At 43.4% G+C, this 22,476-nt stretch overlaps 1 protein-coding gene across 18 annotated transcripts in view; it reads right to left on the reverse strand.

The window, feature by feature from the left end:
• Window positions 1-22,476, reverse strand: part of bru3 (bruno 3) — a 281,494-nt gene that overhangs the window by 143,967 nt on the left and 115,051 nt on the right. For 15 of the 18 annotated variants that reach the window (NM_001202166.4, NM_001202171.2, NM_001202163.2 and 12 more), the window contains exon 1: window positions 513-876. The exons of the other annotated variants lie outside the window; for them this stretch is intronic. The gene's annotated coding sequence lies outside the window, so the exon portion shown is untranslated. Of the gene's footprint in view, window positions 1-512; window positions 877-22,476 lie in introns of those variants that run through there. 18 annotated transcript variants of the gene reach the window in all.

A 22,476-nucleotide genomic window follows, 5' to 3' on the forward strand; every position in this document is an offset into this window, starting at 1 on the left:
GAAACGTTTTCGGTGCTCCGCACTGCTTTGCTTTTGGCTTGGTTTGCTTTAGTTTGGTTGGCTTTTTGGGCCAAAATTTTAATTGAAAATGTTTTCGTGTGCTGCGAGCGTGAAACAATTTTCGTTCGTTTGTTTATCTGGGCAAATTGAAAAAAATACATACATCGGGAATAAAATAGAGCGTGGAAAAATTTCCAAAAAGTAAAGCCCAGCCAAAGAGAGAATAAAACAAAAAACAAAAAAAAAAAAAACAACCTGATCGGCAATTGGGTTTCCTCTCAGTGCCCAGTTGTGTTTGGAAATTTCGTTGTTTACAATTTGTTTCTAATTATTCTCGGGTTTGTTTATCGTGGCAGTCGGTCTATTTCTGGAGCTAATGTTAATGATGCTGATGGAGAGATTTAACAGGAATCGAGTTCTAATGAGTCAGGAGTATCTTCATCTATGGGAACTATTTTGGTGCATAAGTTTTGGGATTCGGGGTGATCTTAGTGGTAATTGCCCTTGCTTACAGATTTAACAGTTATATATTTGAATTAGTTGTAGCTGGTTTTGTGTTATGGAATTGAGTAAACGAATTTTGTAAACTTTGTTTGCGATTTTTCTGGCGAATTTGATTTGATTAAATTGGCTGTTATATTTGTAATATATTTTTGAAGCGAATTGAAATTTTTAATTTTAATTGGTTGGTTTTCTTTGGTTTGGTTTGGTTTTTTGTTTTGTTTGGTTTGGTTTGGTTTGGTTTAAATCTTCTTCATTGAATATTCGTAATTTGTATTATCGCTGCGTTTCAATATGCGTTTCTGAATTGAAGAACAAATGTCACACGACAGTCGACGAGAACTATACGAAATATTCCGACTTAACTACACAGAACTCAATATCATACTGAAAAAGGACGGCGCTTACAACGGCGTCCAGAGCCCCAAAGATCCGAACCGAACCCGAACAAGTCCCTCGTCCGAACCCGAATCGCACCGAACTTACGCCCACCCGACCAATTCGAACCAGCGAACGCAACAGCCCAACACGCCGGCAAAACAACAACGCGCTCACGTTCGAGGCGGAAAGTGGATGGATGGATGGGTGGTGGTGGGTAGGTGGTGTCCACCCCCACGGTCGTTCGGCACATTTTCCGAGTGTTGCATCGAACATGTGTGCTGTCGAACTTTTGTCGAGCGGCGAGCGTTCATAGCCGAAGTTTCGTATGCTCTATCGGATCCGCTGGGGTTGTTGTAACCTCGTGAGGGGGGTGCTTACTGCCACTGATAATGGCTCGCTTGTTGCTTGCAAGGTTTCAACGTAGATGTTCTGATAGCGGAAACTATGGATCTCCAATGGGAAGCAACCCAATTGAACTAGAAGACGCAATGGCGATATTTTCGGGCATATCAAACAAAACAGCAAACACACCGAATAGCGGCACTCTAGCTGAACAGGCTGGAAAACCCAACAAGGCCTAAAGGGAAAATCCCCGAACCGTCGGAATCGTGACTCGTTTTAGCCGATTCACGCGCAGGCGAGGCTCTCTCGCTAGCGCCCTCTCGCTCTCGCTCTCCATGCCCACGTTTCGTGGTCAGCGGGTGCGAGCGAGACGGCCAGTCGGTTAGTTTTGTGGCCCTAGATATGTAAGGTGTCTTGTGTAGTGGAGCGGAGTGCATCTGAGTGGGAGAGCGCGAGAGCCATGTGCCGGGCTTACTGGCTGGTTGTCTGCCCGCCGATTGTAGGGGGTATTCGTAGGGTACTCAAAGGGTGGACTGGGCGGTGGTGGGTGGCAGTGGGTTGCTAGCCAAGGGTGTTATGATGAGGCCGAACCGCGGCGTGCGGGCTGCAGATTCGCAAAAACATGTGCGTTTCACTGCCCCTCTGCTGCTCGGTCGAGAACTCGACGAGAAGTTGTTTTTGCATTTTCTGTTTTGACTGGAAGTGCTCATCATTGCGATGATAATTTTCTGTTGAATATTTATGAAACACATGACTCACAATGTGATTAAGGCTGCCGCCTTGATGGCCCAAAAGGCGAACACACATACAACGTATGGCTGGAAAGCTACGCCAATAAGAGCAACGAAGAGAGTTCTCTAAGAGCGAGAGTCCTTGCTGAAGAGCAAATGGGTAGTATGCACCCACACAGGCACAGGCACGCGCCATTCACCGAAATGTTGGCAAATTCATCATCATGAGCTTGAGGTTGATGACGACGCACGAAGACAGGAAGAAATTAATATGCGAAACGCAACAATTTTTGCCAACTACAACATCCACAAAATAACAACCACAACAACAACAGATGGAGAAACACTTTTTTAGTACGGCTGAGAGCCGGCAAAAATAACAGCAACAAGGAAAACATCTGCGAGGCATTGAATAATGCCAGCCAAGTTTTTGGGGCGCGGCTTGTTGTGCTTTTTTTCTCGGGGTTTTCCCCTTATGGCCGAGACACACATTTGGCTTGTACTGTGAAACGGTTATGGCTGTGATTGATTTCCCAAGGTAATTTCTCAATGAGACCCCTTATGAAAATATAATTGGGCGAGCACGAATACCGATTACTGCCAGCAATCATGACTTTACAGCTGAGGGTGTTTATAAGCAGTAAATGAATATGCAAAATATTAGTAAGAATACTCTCTACTGATTTTAAGTAGCTCAATAATATCTTACGTATATTTACTGTATAACTTTTGATGGACAATAGGAGGACTAGTATGTGTTATGAAAGGTAACTGATTTAAGCGTGCTTCCTTTTCAATTTGATAAATTTTGGATCTGTTGCTCATTGGTTTCGCCTGAAAGCCATCAATGCCGGCCAATTGCCGCTGGCCAGCTGCTTTAATCCTCCAGCTAATATGCCAAATCCATCAATAGTCAGCCCGATTTGGTCGAGTTCAGTTCGGCTGAGTTCAGTCAGTCATTCATTCAAGCTGCTAACAATCTCCGCCGTTGACAGACTCGGAAACCTAACAACCTGCCAAAGCAGCAATGAATGTCGTCTACTCAGTTGCCTGTCCATCTGGCCCGCTCCGCCCGCCGATCATCGCCCCTGCCCTTTAGCACCGCACCACCCCACGTGTCACAGGCGCCACCCACCACCCCACGGCACTCCATTCAAGCGTTATTATTGTAGCTAGCTGTTATTCTTTTTCCCTGCTATTTTTGCTACGCGCTTTTTGCTCTCGGTTCTTTGTGCGTGGGTGTCTGTTTTTATCTCTCGATGTATTTGTGTGTCACTAGGATACGCAAAAGCATCACGCGCCACAGCCACCCACCCATTCCGCCCAATTCATCCATCCAGCAACCACTAGAGCAGTCGGAACCGGAGCTTCAGGACCCGTCAGGACCTCATCCTCATCCACATCCCCTTTCCCATTCCCATTCCCCGGCGACCGTGGCCGCGTTGTCTTGGAGTTTTTCAATTTGATATGCTCGACCGATTTTCGCTCATTTCAAGCGCGGGAAAACGTTGTCAGCATCGTCAGTCCGGCGCTGTTGTTATTGTTTCCTCGCGTTGCGCTTGTCGTCGCCAATTTATCGCATTTTTACTTTGATTTTGCGTTAATTTTTGGACAGCAACAGCCGCTTCTCCTCCCGAGAGGCTCTCGTTTTTCGGACCGAGTTTGCTGTGTATTTAGCGCTAAATGGTGTGTTGATATTTTCCTTCTTCTTTCTCGAACGCATTTTCCCATGCCCCCTGGCTCACAATCCTGCTGCCCCTGGAGGCATTCAAGTGCGAAGGCATATAATCAGTGTCAAGATGGCGGCGATGATATGAAATCAATTTTACAAGCCGAGGAAGCTAGTTGATGGAATGCCAAGCGTAAAGCTGACAGAGAAATTCTCAGCATTTCCACAGCTAAGTGTTGGCCAGAATAGATATACGGTGAATCCATCAAGTGCAGCCATGTTTTTGAGTTATTGAATTAAATCTGTCGGACTTAACTCTTCGTAGTAAAAAGGTAGCTGTTGATACTCCCATTAAGCGGAAAGATATAATCCTGTTGAGTTTAACATTTTTTGGAAATAAATAAGAAAATATTACGCTTCCCTTACCATATAAATTTGATTTCATCTTATGGAATAGGAACACTTTCAATAAGTACAAGAAAACTGGTTTAATATGCACTAACTTGTTATTGCGAAAAGGAAATAAGGAAAATGCAACTTCTTCGAAAACGTGAAACTGAACTGAACTGCCATAATATCAGGGTTCTTGGGTCATTTTACGAATCAGTTATGAAACGGAAGGCAACTGGTTATGGGCTAAATACACTCAACTTATCGCTTTTAACATATTTGTAGTCTGCTATGCGCGGGAACTTTGCCGTATGACATTATTAAATCCTGAAATGACAATAAATTCAATAAAACGAAAAATCACCAATGATTTTTCTGCCATTTACTTGGGCTTTATGCAGTTGGACATTATCTGACACTCCCACGGCCGCATACATACACACATACACATAGCCACTTACACCGAGTCAATGTCATTTGGATTTTACATCTTCTATACGTACAACAAGTCGTTAGGCCGAGTCGGGCACTCAGCTCCAGAGCCATTGCCTTTATGCATCAACGAGCACACAAAAGTGGAGGAACCCTCCGTATCCGCATCCCCATCCGGATCCGCATCTCCTTGCCCCACCCAAATGGTCGATATTTATGCGAAAATCAAGCGATAAATCTAAATTATATGCCAGTGCTAAAGCTAATGCCAGAGCAGCCATGACGGGGCAGCCTCTGATCCCAGCCTGCTGCTCCAGCTCCTATTGCCCATGCTTGCACAAGGAGTATTATTATGATGATTAGGCATCCTTCGAATGGCCTAATTAAAAACGAAACGAGAGGCGATGCTGATAGATTTTGATTATCATATAATTAGGAGGAGTCTCGTGTGCTCTGCGCCGCATTTGTCATCATCCATCAGGAGCGAAAAGGTTGCCGAACGGGATACTTTTCCAGACGCCTGTCAAAAGTTGGCCCCCGACGAACAGTGAACCGAAACTGAATGTCCTGTCATACATGTCGCAAAATTTCATTACGTCTGTTACGTTCCTAGTGCTGTGTCGTCAAGTTTTCGTTACGCTGTCAGCCGGAGGCGAAGGGGTCAGAAAGCACCACATCCTCGGCATCAGCAGAAACTCTCTGTGGTCGAAAATTAATGAAAATTTCATAAACTGACGGGAGCCTATGTCAGTATTTGTACATATGTACATATGTATGTGCATTGCCGTGTATCTGTCTCAGCATCACCAGCAGAAGCAGAAGCAGCAACAGCAGAAGCCATCGCAGTGTTTGCGGTTTGCCATCATAACTTAATTAACAGCCGCACAGCCCGAGCGTTCTATTCCGAAACCCTAGCCCAATATCAATCCCAACAGCCAGTCCAAACCAAACGAATCCAATCCCATCCAATCCAATCCGGTCCCAACCCCGTGACCTTATGTCCCCCGGAGCACTGATAGATACCGGGCATGATTCGCTGTCATCCCCTGCTTTGCATCTGACCCATCTAGGGCTGATCAAGTTATAAATAGTATTTCATATTTCACAACCGACGCTCTTCGACCCAAAGAACTATGTCAAAGTAGCATATGCTTGGCCAAGGGGGTTGGGGTGGCTCAAAGGCCGGCCAGCCGGCAACCCTTTCGGCCCCTTGGGGCATCAGAAACTTAAGGGCGGCGCACCAGTCAGCCAGCCAGTCGGCTAGTTCAGTCGCCCAAACACGTACTCATAATAATATTTCACTTTGGTCCCACAGAGGAGGTTTCCGCTTCCCCTCGCCGGTTTTCTGGTCTGGTCTGTGTTGATAAATTGGCGACAGGGTATAAATTAAGAAATTGTACACTAATTGCGTAAAAAACTTGCTGTAGCTGCATACTTTCGGGCGGTTTTTCAATGCCACCGCGGAAGCGGGAAGGATATGGAAAAGGATCGCAGGACGAAGAGAGGGCGAAGGGCTCAAAGTGCGTGAAAGTGTTGCCGCATTGTAAAAAGTTTTATTTATCGATTTTGTTTTGCGACCCGCAGCAACCAAATAGCCCCTTCCCAACCCATCGCCATCCTACCCACACCATCCGCTATCGCCTCTTGCCCCATTTCAATTCCAATTTTATGTTGTATCAAAAATTGTTAAAGCATACATTTTGGCGTTTGGCAGCCACTGACTAAGTGGGTGGGGTCGACAAGGTGGCGTTGGAGGTGGGGTACCCATCATCTGCGTGTTGCTGTTGCTTTTGAAGTTTGCACAACACAAAAACCGCAAAATCTAATTAACGGGGCGCTTGGTCTTGGTCTTGCCATTGTAGAGAAGGGGGCGGGGCAGCCGGAGGGGCGGCATTTGTGGGCGGAGGTAGTTTTGCGAGGTGGCGCGGTTAGCGCGGGTTTTCTTTTGCTGTTCCTGGCATTTGGCTTGGGGGGACTTTCCTCCCTGCTTTCTTCTTCATCTCGTAGCCGCTGTAACTGAAACTGAAAGAAACCAAAAGGGAAGCGGAGGAGCTGAGCACCGCTTTCCAGAGCCAAAACCAAGAATAAATCGAAAGTGTTTTCCGAGCAGGTGACAACCAACACTTTTGCCAACAACATGCCATCAAGCCACAGGATCGATGTCTCTCTTAATGGCGTGCGAGCTCCTTTGAATATCACCTTCAAGGATATTAAGTTTAAAGAGATATTCGGCAATCTTAACATCAAACGGGTCGCAGGTATTTTGTGTAAATCGAAGGAGTATTGAAATCACAACAAATTGTTTGTATAAGAGAAAAAACTTATATATTATAGTTTTTAGTGATTCAGGAGACATTGAAAGTTTCATTTTAAATTTTATTGAGTAAATGTTCTTTTTGAACTCAATAGAAATTAAAGCTTTCGATTTTATTTGATTTAGTGATAATACGCAAAAAATAAAATTCCTAGAAATTGAAACAAAATCAGTTCCAAGACATGCACCTTCAAAGAAAAATACTTTCATATCTTTTTCTGAGAATAAAGTCTGTACCTTAGCCAATTTTTGATCAAAAAGGGTATTGCACAACACAATGATTAATAAAACAATTTAAACTGCTTTGGTTACCTATTCACATTTTAGGCACCCCATCTACTTCGCCTTTTCTGTATTTTCACATCCTTCAGCTACCATTTCTTTGCCATTAATCTCACTTGAGCAGATTCGTCCTGCTGCTCGACAGCTGTGTCAACTTTAAGCATCATTTAAAGTATTTGGTTTGTTTGTCAATCTTGTTTTACATATTGCACGGAGTTGGGAGTCGGTCCCTCCTCCACTTCGACTCTATCTGGATTGACAGACCTCAGTTAGTGTCATCATAATCATTTTGTCATTAATATGTCTGACTGGCCACAGGACGCGTCGTCGTCGCTCCCGTCCTCGTCCTCATTCTCATTCTGGTTCTCGTTTTCGTCCTGTTCACAGAGGTCCTGCCACACTCCCCTTTCGATGTCGCATAATCTGCGGTTTGCTTTTTGTTGTGTTCATTTTGTGTTTGTCGCCTGTGCTCTCTCTTTCTCTGCTTCTGGTTCTTCGGGGAGCCAATCCATTGAATTATATGGATTTTTGCCTGAATAAAATATATATAACCGAGCATGTGTGCTTGTGTGGCCCACCCTAGCCCAACATTTCCGTATTTTTATTTGTCTTGTCTGCGCTCTCGCTCGCACCCACTGCAAGCTACGGTCTCCTCCGGTCTTGTGTGCGTTTTGTTTTGCTTTTGCTTTTGGCCATATATCGCAGCATTCGGCCCTGTGATTGACGTTGCCTTAGCTACCCGGCTACTGAGATGCCGATCCCCTGGCCCCATCATACCCCCGCCATCGGACATCTCTACATCCCCGAAAAAGTAAGGCCAAATCATCTGGGCGGCAACCAAAGCCTCAGCCAAACATTCACATTTCATTTTGCCCTTCGTCTGCCTTACAATGTGTGTGAGAGTTTTCCGCTCACACAGATATATCCCTATATATTGTAGAATGCGGATATATGTGTGCGAAAAGTACTCCTAGGCCCTTATATAAGTACGTGCCCCGCTTCCTTGCCCGATTTCCTATCCCTATCCGTGTTCTGCTATCTCTCCATGCATTTTGACATACTTATGTCGTTTCATGTTTTTGCTGATTTTGCAAAAAAAAAAAAAAATGAAATAAAGAGAAATGGAGGAAAATCAAAGAAAAAAGGAAATTGTACAAAAAATCAAAGTTTGTTTCCCTTTCTTCGCTTTTAATGTTTGTTGCTGGCCCGCCGCTTCTCTTCGCGTGGCAAGCGCTCTTAGGAAAATGCCTGGAAAAGTGTGCGGAAAAATGCGCATGTGTTGTAGCCATGACAGTGAATTCGCCGCAACTTGAAGGGATTCTGTTGCGGCGAATTGTTGTTAAGAGGAGTCTTTTCATCAGAATTTCCCTCGTTAATCTTATGTTCAAAATTGACTTTTAGTAGCTGATCGAGGCAAAAACTTAAATCGATTGTATTGATATTATCATTAATTTTAGCAATCAAGAGCTATTATTTTGGTTTGTTTTAATTTAAACATTAGTTTGAGGGAAATTTCCCCTTATCATTTTGGCTTCACTTTACCCCTGCTGGAATGTTCCTTGCTATCCCTCCATTATGGCTTTGCTTTTACTTTGCTTTGCAACCCAAATCGGTCTTATCAGTTGGCCCAAAAAGATATTGGCTAGTGGGTTATTTTTGCGGGGAGGACGGCGACTCATGAATATTTCACGGACGGAAAACGAGAACAATTAAACGAACAATTGCACGCACTAGCGCGCATTTCACTTGGCTGTTTGAAAGTTGGAAGTACTTTGGGCTTCTATTAATAGATCGTTTTTTGTGTACTGCTGCCTTGGTTTGTTTACACCAGAATCGAAGGCGCAGATGGGCGGGTAACCGGAGCGGGGAACGTGCCGCAAAAGGAGACGGCTAGCTAATTATTCTAATCAGCGGCAGTGGCAGGCAATTGAACTGCTGTTGACCCCAGATGTAAACGAGGGAGCGAAACTCAAAGACACCGAGATGCACCATATGGTTGCGGTTGCAGCTGAAGTAGCGAGTGGGAATGTATCTGGCAGATACTTTTAGCATACAAATCACAACAACGTCACAACAAATTGCCAGTATTTTGTGTAACAAAGTTGTGGCCTGTCATTTTTGAAGTTTTTTCTCTCCCGCATCTATTTATCTCTTCTTCTGTTGCCATGTGTATGTTTGCTGGCAGGTAGCCCAAGAAGAACGAAGCGTGAAATTTGTTGAACAAAACGTGAAATGAGCCATGAGATGGGTTAAAAACACAACGAAATCTATGGGCAGGGGATCCCGACCACATAAATTACTTACAGATCACTTTTTGTGGGTCAGCACCTTTTTGGCCTTTAAATTCGTTTTTAATGCACTCGAAATTGTAAGCTAGAGCAATTTAATGCTTGTGTGATATCTATCGGAAAACAGACGATACACATGGTAGACATTGATCAACCCTCTCTAAATAATATCCAATCAAATTAGCCACGAAATCCATTTTGGTGAGCAGTAATTAAGCGAATCTGTCACACGAAATTCAATATTTTGCAACTAAATATTTGATTATGGAATGCGATATACCCAACATACATCTGCCCAGGTCACGAACAAGGATACAAACAGAAAAAAATCAGTGCAAATAACAAATGACCAAACAAACCCAAACGGAGGTGGATTCCGCTTTGCAAGGGGCAACAAATCATCATCCGACGATGCGTCACGTCAATAACGAACGCAGTTGAAAAATTGTTAAAATTGAATTACAGTTGCAAAACGCTGAATCCTGAAAGAGCAAACACAGTCACGGCCCCTGCCGCCTCCACACACACACACACACACACACACCGCCCATGCCGAGAGGTGGAAAAAAGTCAACGCATATGAAAAACGACAGGAGGCGGAGAAGTACCCGCTTTTTTCGGAGGGGCGGACTGGGGCTGCATGAGAGTCAAATCTGCATATCCTTCAGCAAATAGACAACAAATTGCAATGTGATATACAGTTGAGTTGATGGCCGCGTTGTCCTTGGCTCCCTGCTGCTGTTGGACAGCGGTGAAAATTGATAAAATGATATTGATGAATTGCACATGGCTATGAAACCGGTTGGCAAACTGCACATCCTTCGCCCAGCGGCGGAGGAGCACCAGGAATCGCCATCGCATCAGGCTGCGTGATGATGAAAAATTAGCTTCTGCCCTTGCATTCCCGATGGCTTCTCGGTTGGATGCGTGAGTGCGCAAATAGTTAGCGCCTCCAGCCGAGCCCATTCGATTTTCCGGGCGAAGTGAGCAAGATTAATGAAGGACTGCGTCCGTGGGCGTGAAAAGGAATGGCATCGGGGAGCAGGTAGGGGCTGGTCCAATTAGAAATTGAGATGGCAGCAAAAGATGGCCAGTTTCCATCGTAGGAGCATCCTACGACCATTTATGGCATACATTTGTCCACGCCAAAGGATCTTTAGCTGCCATAACTGCACCCTATATCAAATGTCCTTATAAATCAGGAGCCGAACTGATTTAGAACTATGATTTGGTTGGCCTTTTTGTGAATTGTTTTAGGAACAACAATTATACTTGTTTTGTTGTATGTTGTATGGCTCTTAACAAAAGTATTTCCTAAAAGAATTAAGTAAATTCCTCGCCGTTCTCAGCATTCGATTTATAGGCCGAGCATTTTAGCATTCATTTGAATTTATTGCCATTTCCATTTCATTTGGCCGACGCAGCGGCCACAGCATTTCATATTATAGTTTCCTTCATCACATTTCTTTTCGGCGATGGAGGAAGTGTGTGGGCGGCAAAGGATATTTTTCACCTGGACAACCGCATGGGGATGGCGTGGAAGGAGGTGGTAATGGTGGAGCGGTGTCTGCCCTTCGTGCCACAAAAATTTATAAGCGCCTTGCGCCAGTTTGCGATGGTTTTTGTTGTTATTTAAGGGAAAACCCCAAACGCAATTCTTGTAGTTGCTATAAATAAAACAAAAGCACACAAACACACACACATACACACACACCCTCTCTCTCCTTTTTGCCCGCTGTGTGTTCGGTTTATATAAACTTAGATAACAAACAGCTTGGTTATTTATTTTTCTTAATATTAACGTCAACATTCAGCGCACATGTTGCACGCATAGAGCTCCACTTCCCACTACCCCTCACTCAATTGCTTTGGCCCAGACGCAGACATAGATAAAGTCATTTACACACACTCGCACACTCACACACACTCGCAGACAGATGGAGAGACTGCGACTGTTGTAATATTTGTTGCCATCTTACAGGCGATGGGCAGTGGGCGGTGGGCGGTGGGTGGTGGCTGGTAGCGAGGTGTGCAACTAAATCACATCAACAACATTGCTAAAATTTATAACTGTGTGCCCGGTAAAAAGGGGGAGTGGCAATACGCGCGTGCGACTGAGTTTTGTATGTGTTTGTGCGTTGGTATTTATGTTGGCTTCTTCTATCCACTTAGCCTTGGTTATTTTGACTTTATTAAGCCAAAACACGTTGCATAGATGCTAAGCACGCGCAGATAAATATAAACAAAAGAGTCAAGTCGGCTGGATCGTGAAGAAAGGTGTGGATTGTGGAAGATGAAGAGAAAAAATTACTACTGGACACATTGTGTAGTATATTTAAAACAAGTTTAAGTTCAGACAAGTAGCTAATAGAGCTCCTATGTAATATATTTATATATCTATTGTTCTTGAAATTTGTTTGCAAGATGTTATAAAATTTCTCGGAAATAGTTTAACCATTAAATATGTGCATACTACCTTTATGCTTTTTCCTGCATCAAAATAATTCATTATTTATTGCCCAAAAAAATCACTTTGCTTAACAATCTGCCAAAGTCCTGTGGCAAGTGAATACAGAACGAAGAGAAGGATTGGAAAACATGTAAATAAATGGAGGAGTTAGCACAATGCCTTTGATTAGTCCTGCCGCATAAGCAACTAACAATATTCTTACTCTTACTACGATAAAAACTCCTTGACGTACTTTCAGATATTTTTTGCAACAGAATCGGAAATAGGAAATGCACTGCTGAGGCCCGTTCGGAAAAACCTCCTTTGTCAACACCTCGGGAAAATTCTATTGCAGCTTGACTGAACTTGCAGAGCGAACTATTTGACAAGTGTTAATCAATCAAACGCAAAGTGAAGTCTGGATGGGATGTACGTATGACAGCAGGCAAAACCTTTTTAATAATATTTTCCAACCCAGCCACCCCAAATCGCCCTCGACCCTCGACCACTTAGTCAGTCAGTCAAGATGGGTTGTCAGAGGTAGGAAGATAAAAATGAAGGAAAAACAAATGTAGAAGGCCAGAAATCAGATTATAGGTTTATTCACCACCATGTTGGAGTACACTGCCTAACAAAGATAAATAAATAACTAGAAAATTCACTAACTCAATGTTTTACACATTGAATTTGAAAGATATTTAGCCAGTCAGTTACCGAACTTTTCTCAATTAAATAAAGATTTCCCATATTTTTCCAGCGCACATTCCCCGAATTCGGTTAGAGTATAAAAGTTGAAAAAATTGGACATCAGAGCATAAGACACGCACTCACCAGGGATTTGAGTGGACTGAGGAACCCTCGGATCTGTGCGGACTGGTCAAAATGGGATAAGATGGGCGAGTTTACCTTAAGCTCGAGACTTTCGGGGTCTAAGAAATTGCTAAATTTAATAAACTTAAAAGGGTGCGCATGTAAGGAGGTCTGGAGCTGACACATACACCCATGCACGCCTACTCATACGCACAGTCATGTAATCAGCAACAACTTGAGTTGTCAATAAAATTGTGATTTCTTAGGACAGGAAATGAGGCAGCATGGGGAAGGATGAGCGGAAAACAGATTATTATATTGTTTGGGCAGCCATAAAAACTGTAGCTGAATACCCAACTGCCAGACCGGGCTTTAAAGAGCATTTTTGCACCTGTAGTCCGTGGCAGGGAAATGGTTTAAAAATTTATAGTAATGCGCCTATGGCTAGGCAACACATTGCTGTTAGCAGATGGCACACACACACACACACTCTTGAGCATGGTGGGGTCTACAGGATAATAAAGGAAATTGCTGGGCAATTTTGTGGCTCCAAAAGCCTCGGTGTGTCTAATAAAACTAAGTGGGAGCCATCGCGTTCGCCGATAAACGAAAATTGATATTTAATGGGCGTTCTTTCATTCCCAAATTGACATTAAATTCAACTGAAATCCGAGCAAGATTTAGCTGGCCTTCATCCCCACGCCCCCTTAGGTTACGGCCCCACCAGGCATCCAAAGTTCATTATGCGCCCGAGCAGGCCTCAAGATATCAGCCCCAGTTTTGGGCTCATCCTGGCTCACATTCCTTCATGTCAAAGTCAAAGGACTTCGCCGGAGTCGCGCGTGGCAAACCATGTAAATCAATCAGTTCGGCGTGCCTTCCTCAAAGGCATTGCTTATATAAGAGTTCTCAGCGAGGTCCTTCCTCCCGACAGCCCACCCACCAACAATGATGTATTGATGAATGTCGTGCATCATTGATGTAGAAAATGTTTTAATGTTATTATTGGCCCAGTGCCATGGGGTTTGTCTGCCATATCCCGCGTCTGCCTGCTGGTGACAGTTGGGTTTTATTGAGTTTTATTTGCTCAAGGATTGTGCAACAGGCTGGGCGCAGAAACTGAGTCAAGGAAATCTGTCTGCCAGATAATGTATGGAGTATTTTGGGAGGAAGGTATGGTATTGATTCCGAAGCAATACTTCTCGGAATATGTAAAAGAAACTAGGTTTAATATTTTAGATTTATCAACAAGATGTACGGCATCGTAGGTTTTTAGTTCGGGTTCTGTTTAGAAACTTCTAAACGCTTTTAAATCCATAAGGAAAGCGAATGCAGCTGATCTGCATTCGAAATCTAAACATTTCCATTCCCTGTCTAAAAATAAAATTCTCGACTACCCCTGAGCACCCATACCGGGCAACAATGTCCGCTTCCCATCCTCGGATTTTCCTTTTTCATACGGCAAACAGGAGTCTTAAGTGTGCTTTCTCAGCTCCATGGCTCCCTTTTTCCCACCTCACTTTCTTTATCTTCGCCCACTCACATTTTCGGGTGCGTGCTGGAAAAGTTTTTGCCATTTCCTTTTCGGTTGGGAAAAAAGTTTGTTGCTCCTCAAACAAGGCTCACAACAAGAGCGGCGAAACACAATGAGAAATATTGATACTGAAATATAAAATGTACCCTGGTCGAGGGTGGGATGGGCTCTAAAAGGTAGTCCAAATACAAATATGAAAATCTACGAAAAGGAAAAAGTGCGGGGGTGGGCCAAGAAAGACACTCATGTGGACACTTTGACACACAAATTTACAAGTTTGTTGCTACTTTCTGCTGGATCCCCAAATACAAAAGCGCTTGAAAGCGATTTCTCCTTCGAACCACCCTCCTCCATACCACCAATTTGGAACTTCTCCCGTGTTTGCCGAGACCAAAAGTATTGATGAACAGTTGTTTGTTGCTGTCGCAGGGAATGGCGGCAACTTATTAGAAAGTTCACACACCCACACACAGTCACAATCAGGGATATCTGCGTGCGTGTGTGCGTGAAAAGTCAATAAAATAAACGTTCTATGTTTGCGGGCAAAGAAAGTAAGAGGCTTTTTCTGGAGAAAGGCGAGTGGCAGAGGGAGGGGGGAAGGACACACCAAAAATAGGCTACACATTATGCATACATATCAAAGTTTCTTACTGTCGAAGGAATGCGTCCCCAAAATACCCTAACATCCGGAGAAGAACCGAATACAATACAGTTTTTTGGAAGTCCCAGGAAGGTTTTTGATCATTATCAATATCATATAAAATGTAGATGTCATTTTATAAATATCAGTTTCTGGATCAGAAATTTTAAGACATTTCTAGACCAAGTAATTTACACATCATTCGTCGTTTGAGATATCTAATTTATCCTGGATTTCGCTTTCATATATAGGAATATGGTATGTTTGCTGTCTTTATCCCAATCGATCATAATTTTATAAGATTTTTTTTTTGCTCTGTATCTAAGAGCATCTAACCTCTCGCTTGACACACACCCCATATTCCATTCCAACAATCGCCACTCATTTTTCGCAGTTTTTACCAAAGTTGCCTCCTTCGGTTGTCGCTGATGTTGTTGTTGGTGTTGGTAACTTTCTGCAGTAAATGGTATTTATGTTGGTTTAGTAAACTTTGACGATAACGCTGAATGGTTCAAGAGCCGGCTGCAGGATCCGGGATCCTGGAAAGGACGATTGGCGGGCCGGCAACAGCAGCCCGTCTGTGCATCGAACGTTGTTGCGTTGACGACCTCAACAACATCATGTAGAATTACGAGTATTTGAAAAGTTTTACAAGTAATTTATTTAGGCGCAAGTTTTTGAGACTCTCCCAGTTCCCAGCTCGCTGGCGGTCAGACCGTGAAAATATGAAAAAAAAAAAAAAAATGAAATGGAATGGAAAGAGACAGGAAAAGGATGTGGAGCCAGGGAATGATGGCACATCGACAGCTTCAGCCCCAAAAGCATGTGTTGCGGTTATGAGCAAACAAATATAAAAGTATCCCGCCGAAATAGCTTACAAGTACATCAAATTTTCATAAATTAGGCATGCATAAATAAGGCAGAGCCGGCAAAACTTTTTCCGTTTGGCTTCCGATTTTGTTGCCCCTCATCGAAACGAGGTCGTGTCATGAGCTGGCGAAAATTATGTAACGCATAATAATTCATCGGAAAATGGAAGGGAGTGCGGCTGCTGTGTCTGTGCAAATTGCAGCAAATTTGTGCCGAAACATAGTGAAATATGTCCGCTCATCATCGAGGAGGTCGGGAACCCGTCTCATTATGAGAGCATATAAAAAAACTATAATGAAAAGGACCGCCAACAGCTGTCCCGGGAACGAATGAAGATGTCAGGGAAAAGTTTCCCTAATGAAATGCTTGAGTCCTGGACGTAGATGGATGGACAAATGGCTCCCTCGGCCAAGTTGATTTGAGTGGTTGAAGTTCTACCGGGAGGGCAAATGGAATGTCAAGGCATAAGCACTGAGAGAGGTGTAAGCGATTATTAGATGTTTGACATGTGGCAGAAATGGGTGGTGCCTTGGAAAATTGCCCATTTCCCGCACGAAGAGTTGCCCGTGTCAGCCTTGGGCACTTTTTTGTTTGTCCGGCAAGAGCAGTGAAATTTAATGAAACTAAAACCAAGAAACCCTTCGTCGAAAGCTAGATAGCCTTGGCCATAAGTAAATAAACAGCTCGCACACACACACACACACACACACAGATGTCGGGAATCGTGTCATGTCCTGCTTTCGCTCATATTAATTACAATCCATGTGAGCAGGCCTTGGGCAACAACAGAAGGAAGCGCTCGGCAAATTCCTCATTTCAGCTCAAAGTAATTAAAATTAAATCTCAAACTAATTATTATTGAACTTGGGCTGGCAGGACTTATACCATATATGTATGAACGTACGTGTCCGTATCGGTACAACTGCGTTTGTGTGGCTTTCCCTGCGGTCATTTTCCGAGAGCTCAATCAAACGGAAATTCGTCAAGGTTATCAGAGGGTTGGCCTTAAAGCCGGTAGCAATTTAAGGGACAACACTGTATCTGCCATCATTAAGGAGAATATAAGTTGTCTGTTTGTTTTTAATGTGGTTTTCTAGAAAATCAATCATATTTTTAATTCGTCAGCCCCCCATTTTAAAATACTATACTAGTTAAGCCAAATTTGCTTGCGCTACACTAATTACAAGAACAACTGGGTTCTAAAGAAACACATAGTTAAAAAGAATGCTATGCAGAGGAGCAGTGAAATCGTAAACAATTCAAACTGATATCGCACCGAAACAATGAAATCTGATTGGAAACATAAACACAGTGAAAGAAGAAGATAAATTGTGAGCTCACACTAAAAAGTCACGCATGCAGTCATATTCTGTTTATTTATTTTTATTTCGGAACTTTTCACACTCGAACAAACCGAAAGCCAAAAAAGTTATGCTCTACAAGCTGCAAACAAAATATGAAATATATTTTTCGGCAGACGGGAGTAGAGGACTAAATGCATTTAATTTCTGTTTATTAATACGCTTGGCTAGCGGAAAAAGCATTTACATTTTTGTTGATACACCGTAGATGTAGATAAAATCGTGGGCCAGCAAAGTATGCTAATGAGAGTAACCAGTAAATAGTGTTCCAAAAAGTAAAAACACTAAATCCCATGAAAAACTAGCCACTCAGAGCTTTATTTAACCGAACTGAGGGATAATAACTTATTGTGGATAGAACGTTATTTGAAAAAAAGCTCTTAATTAAAGTGCCAATTTACACAGAGGCAAAAAGAGATCATTTTTTTTGTTGGAGATTCCTTTAGAGAACTTCCTAGAGAATTATTTCCTGGAATGCTCCTCCATTTTGTAGGCCCCACCCGCACTTTCATGTGCTAATGCATTTGTCAATAATTAAGTAAAGTTGCATACATTGTAAACATTACTCACTAATTGTTGTTACTGCGCGCGCTACGTTTGTTTTTATTATTATAGCATAATATTTTTGCTGCCAAGTGGAACATTTTCCTACTTTTTATCTGCCCTTTTGTAACTGATGTTGTGACGCTGTATTTGAGTTTATATAGCGTAGAAAATGTTTATTTATTAAGCACACACATAAATTTGTATTATAAGCGCTGACTAAATCAACAGGGCATTTTTGGTAAATGGGTTTCCGGGTGGGTTTCCACGTATATCCTGGAGTGGTTGTTTCCTGGCTATTTACGTAATTGGAGGGCCTTGGTCGAAGTTAATTGTTCCGCTGCCAAATATTTACAGGTGGGATTTTCTAATTGGACTCGAATGACAGATAACTATCGCATATCCGGCCGGTGGTGAACTTTCCACCGATAACTTTCGATACGGCGGCCAAGAGCTTATAGTCGCGAACCGCAACTTTTTCGATCCAATTTGCCTGGCTTTCTACGGCCGTCCAACCCATTCTAATTAAGCCCCAATTGGATTGGCCAGCGACTATCGCATTACCGAACTTTCCACCAGATCCGAAGTTACTCCTCCTGCATGTGCGGTCGCAATCACCGCGATGACAGTTTCCGTACCCATCGTGGGTTTTCGTTTCCGTTTTGCGACTCCGCCGTGGGCAACCTTCCTTTTGTTCCGCGGCCTCTGACAAATTTTACATATTAGGGCCACCAACGCGCTTTGCATTTATAAAAAAAAAAACCAAGAAAAATGAAAAGCGAAACAAAGCGGGTGAAAAAAAAGGATTTTTGCCGAGTGAAAGGTGGACGTGTTGACGACTCCCATTTTTCCAAGCCGTTTGCTCATGAAAGGGCACTGGAGGGAAAAAGAAAAGCCGGGGGTAAGAAATCAGTTGAAAGCTTTGAGCGGCATTAATTGGATTTCAATCTGCATGGAAAGGGCCTTGGGGGCGGGACGATTGGGTTTTGGGTTGTCGCGCTTAATGAGAGGAGGAAATTTTTCAAGCGACGCGGCAAATGTTTCAATTTTGTTGAAAGAACCTTTTTCGCTGGTTTGCCTCCAGTAAGTATTTGACACATAAGCCGCCATTTTGTTTGCGGGCTTAGATGTTATGTGCAACCTATATACCGAAGATACCCTGTATAAAGAAAGGGATATTGCCTGAAATCAAACAATAAGTTTTAGTAGCCTGCCGATGATGTCTGTAGCATACCAAACATATGGTCTACTTTACAATATATATATATATTTAGCTTGATAATATGTTTGGACTCTTTTATTTATTTTATTTGCTGACCTAAGTGATACCCATATCCTAAATTATTGGGTATAACCTATTGCTTCGATTTCTTTAATAATACAATTATTTGTTTGTTGATAAGGGTAATATTTGAAGTCGATTTATTTTTACCACAAACATTAATTGTCCTATGCGTTTGACAGTTTCGCCACGCTGGCGCATTAATTTCGCTAATTTTTACAGGTTCTTGGGGGTTGAGTTGGCTTCGTTTCTTTGGAGTTTTCTTCGATTTCGGCTTGCCACGGATTTCCATGTAATTTATTTTTAATTTCCCCTTCATTCAGGCACTTTTTACGAAGAGAGCACCGTAATTACGCGTCTAATGAGACAACAAAGCAAGGTCACGGTTGGTCAAAGTTGGAGGAAAGGGTTTCCAAAGATTAGAAAAGAAACGAAGGAAAAGTGTCACCAATTTGCATAATTGCACCGATTTTTCTTCGCCATTGGCACTGTGTTCTCCATCGTCGTCGCCCTTTTAATTGACAAAATCGTTGATTAATTGCTTTTGACCGCACTGCCAGGCTCAATTAGTCGGCCAGCGAGTTCATTTGGCGTACAACTATGGACATGTGCGAGATCGAAGCTCTGCCCTTCTTTTTAATTGTCTACGACATTTATGGTTGACAGCAGGTCGCCACAACCCAACAGCAGACACCTACTCCCACAGCCCAGGCATTTCCATTTTGACCAATTTGGTTAATGGCCATAATATTTATTTAGTCAAAGCAAACACAACAACAAGTCCGGATAATGACGTGGGCCATAAAAAAACGCGGCCCATAAAAATAATGCATAAATAAGAGCAAATAAATGACAGCATGTAGAAAAAACGGTGGGGCTGGGTGGAAAATAGAAGCTCAAGCCTTGTTCTATATGAGACGGCCATAAACAAAACAAATGTTTTCTTGGCCTGGAAAAGTGGTGGCTTGCGAGGGAAAAAGACAGGGACAAGGCAGACTGATTCAGTCACAATGAATGTCAAATTTGTGTGGCTTATTAATTGTTCTTTGCATTTGGTTCGCTTCTAATTAAGACAAAATGTTCTGTCCCATTGTCATTTTTTGTACTTCTCTATAGAGCCGACTAACGAGCTTTGGCATTGGGCCAAATTAACGCACTGACACACTGAATAAGGAGCTTCGAAAATTGGAACCAGCAGTCCCACTCCCACTCCCGAACCCAAATCCAAACCCATACCCATACCCATACACACTTCTCTCCATGACCATTCACCGCAAAAAAAAAGCTGTGTACAAACACGATTCGCTGCACAGATCGCGTTGGCCATTCTAATGACTTCCACTGGGCAGTTTGTAATTACGCATTATTCAAATTACAAATTTGCAGCAACAACAAGGACACTCGGCTGGAGGTTTAGCTGGAAATTTAAACTCTAAACAGACGCAAAAACAGACGGCGGACCACAAAAATCGGGTCAACTCAAATGACAAATGTCCTCGGCCAAAAAAAGGATGAGGTGGTGGGGAGTTGAGGGGTCACAGAAATGTGCATTTCACCCAAACTCAAACTGCCGGGTGAACAATATGTTTAAATGCTGTGCTGCATTCACTGCTCTGCTTTTCGGTTTGACTTTCAAAATGTCAAATACATTAAACGTGCATTTGCGTTGGGGTTAGTTGCGATTTGGTGGCACAGCCGGCCACAAAGGGGTAACGGGAGTGGTGCTAGTGGCAAGCAGATCGAAAGAGTCGTTTAGAGTCCCTGACAGTTGAAATTTACCTTTTGGCCATAATGACATCACGTACACAAAAGGTGTGTGTGCCTTCGGAGGGGGTCCGCCCAGCTGGACCCCCATTTTGCTCCTGTTTTGCTAGTACATATGCTATTTGTTGCATACTTTTGGGTAGCAATAGGTGGGTGGGCTGCCGGATGCGAAAGGACAGCGTGTGTGCGCTTTTGCGGCTTACAGGCCGAAAGCCGAGTGCCGTGGCTAATGCGAATCCGAAAATGGAGCCAATGGACAATCACATAAAACAAATTACACGAAAAGTTTTAGCTGCAACAGCCCACACAAGTACGCTACAAAATGCAAGTACCGAGCTGCAATGCCAGGACGAATTGGGTATGCTCTGGGCGGAGGAGGATCTGCTCCATGGTTTCTATATTACTCTAGCTCCTTTTTAGTGCTGTCGTAATGCTAAAGAATTCAGGTACAATGACCAGGTAAGACCATTTTGAGTAGGAAAGGAGCGCAGCAAATCTTTACAATCAACGCTTTTTGGGGTTCCCCGCGCGTTTTGCTATTTTTAGGAGGGGCGTGGCCGTGACTGCCCAGTTACCAAACTGACTGTGGAGATAATCAAATGAAAAAACGTAAATGTCTCGTTAAATTGCACAGAAATTAGATTTTTCTTGCTCCCTCGCTCACTTTCCCTGCTGGCGTAGCGCCTCTCCGCTGCCTCTCTTTTTTTGCTCGCTCGGTTTTTCCCGGAAAATCAGAGCATGACCACTGGCTGTGTGTGAGTGGTGGCTGAGGGGGGCGGTGCGAGGACCTGTGTGAAAAATCAAATTAAGTATACGTAAAACGCGAACAGCGACAGGACATCCCCAGCAAGCGAACCGAAGCGGCTCCATCTCCCAGCTGAAAATCAAGGCGAGTTGTCGATTGGTAAAAGCTTTTAAGGTGCCCAGATAAAGGAGGGGCTAGTGATGGGTCGTGGGGGCTGTGGAGGATTCAAGGGGCACCGCACGCTAAAACCCAACTACTATGCTACCTTTAATTGGATTACAGGTGTATGGCTGTGCGTGTGTGAATGTCCACGGCGACGAGGGTTGCCCAACACACACCGAAAGTTGTGAAAAGCATAAGTTTGCATTTTTATGAAGTTGGCTAACCATATGCTGCCTGTGCAGTGGCGTTGGTTTTGTGCACGACTTGGCCATGCGGAGCATCTGGGAAGTATGGGTGTTACGAGATTAAGGTGTGAGATGGAAATGGTGACAAGATTGGGGGATAAAATCCTTAGCTCCCCCTCACCAATTTATACACTCGATAGTTAAGGACTCATTCCGCAGTCCATTTCGCGACGCTAACTTGATTAATACAGCCCACTCCATCGACCATTTTGCCTAGGCCTTTTGCTCAAATATTCATAAATATGTTTGCAGTTAAAGCAGGCCAACATTTCGAGCGGTTACAAAGCGAATTGGTTATTAACGTTATGGGTATATGCCCCTTATTGCCTCCCTTTTGGACGGCATTGAGCTGTGCATTTTAATTTAATTAAAAGTTATGGCAAATGTAGCGCAAAGGGGCAAAATGGTGGCTGGGGTAGGGGAAGCCAATAATAAACCAAATTATTGCATGTATTAAATGAGTTTTCCCCCGTTTGAGAGTGTGTGTTTGTGTGCTGTTGTTGATGTTGATGTTGCCTGCAATTAGGCGCAGCTGCTGCAAGGAGATGGAGATGCGAAGGGTATTCGGGCTCAGGCTCAGGCTCAGGTTGGTCCTTTCTGTTTATGGGCCGTGTTCCTGTGGCTTTTGAGCTTTTTGCGCCAAAACATTTGCCCTGCCATAATTGAGTTAGGCATGGCATTCGCACACAAGCGCAGAGACACATTGCATACCAACACAGGCGCAGAGAAAGTTTGCTTTAC

The sequence above is a fragment of the Drosophila melanogaster genome, chromosome 3L (genome assembly GCF_000001215.4).
Source record: "Drosophila melanogaster chromosome 3L".
Classification (NCBI taxonomy): domain Eukaryota; kingdom Metazoa; phylum Arthropoda; class Insecta; order Diptera; family Drosophilidae; genus Drosophila; species Drosophila melanogaster.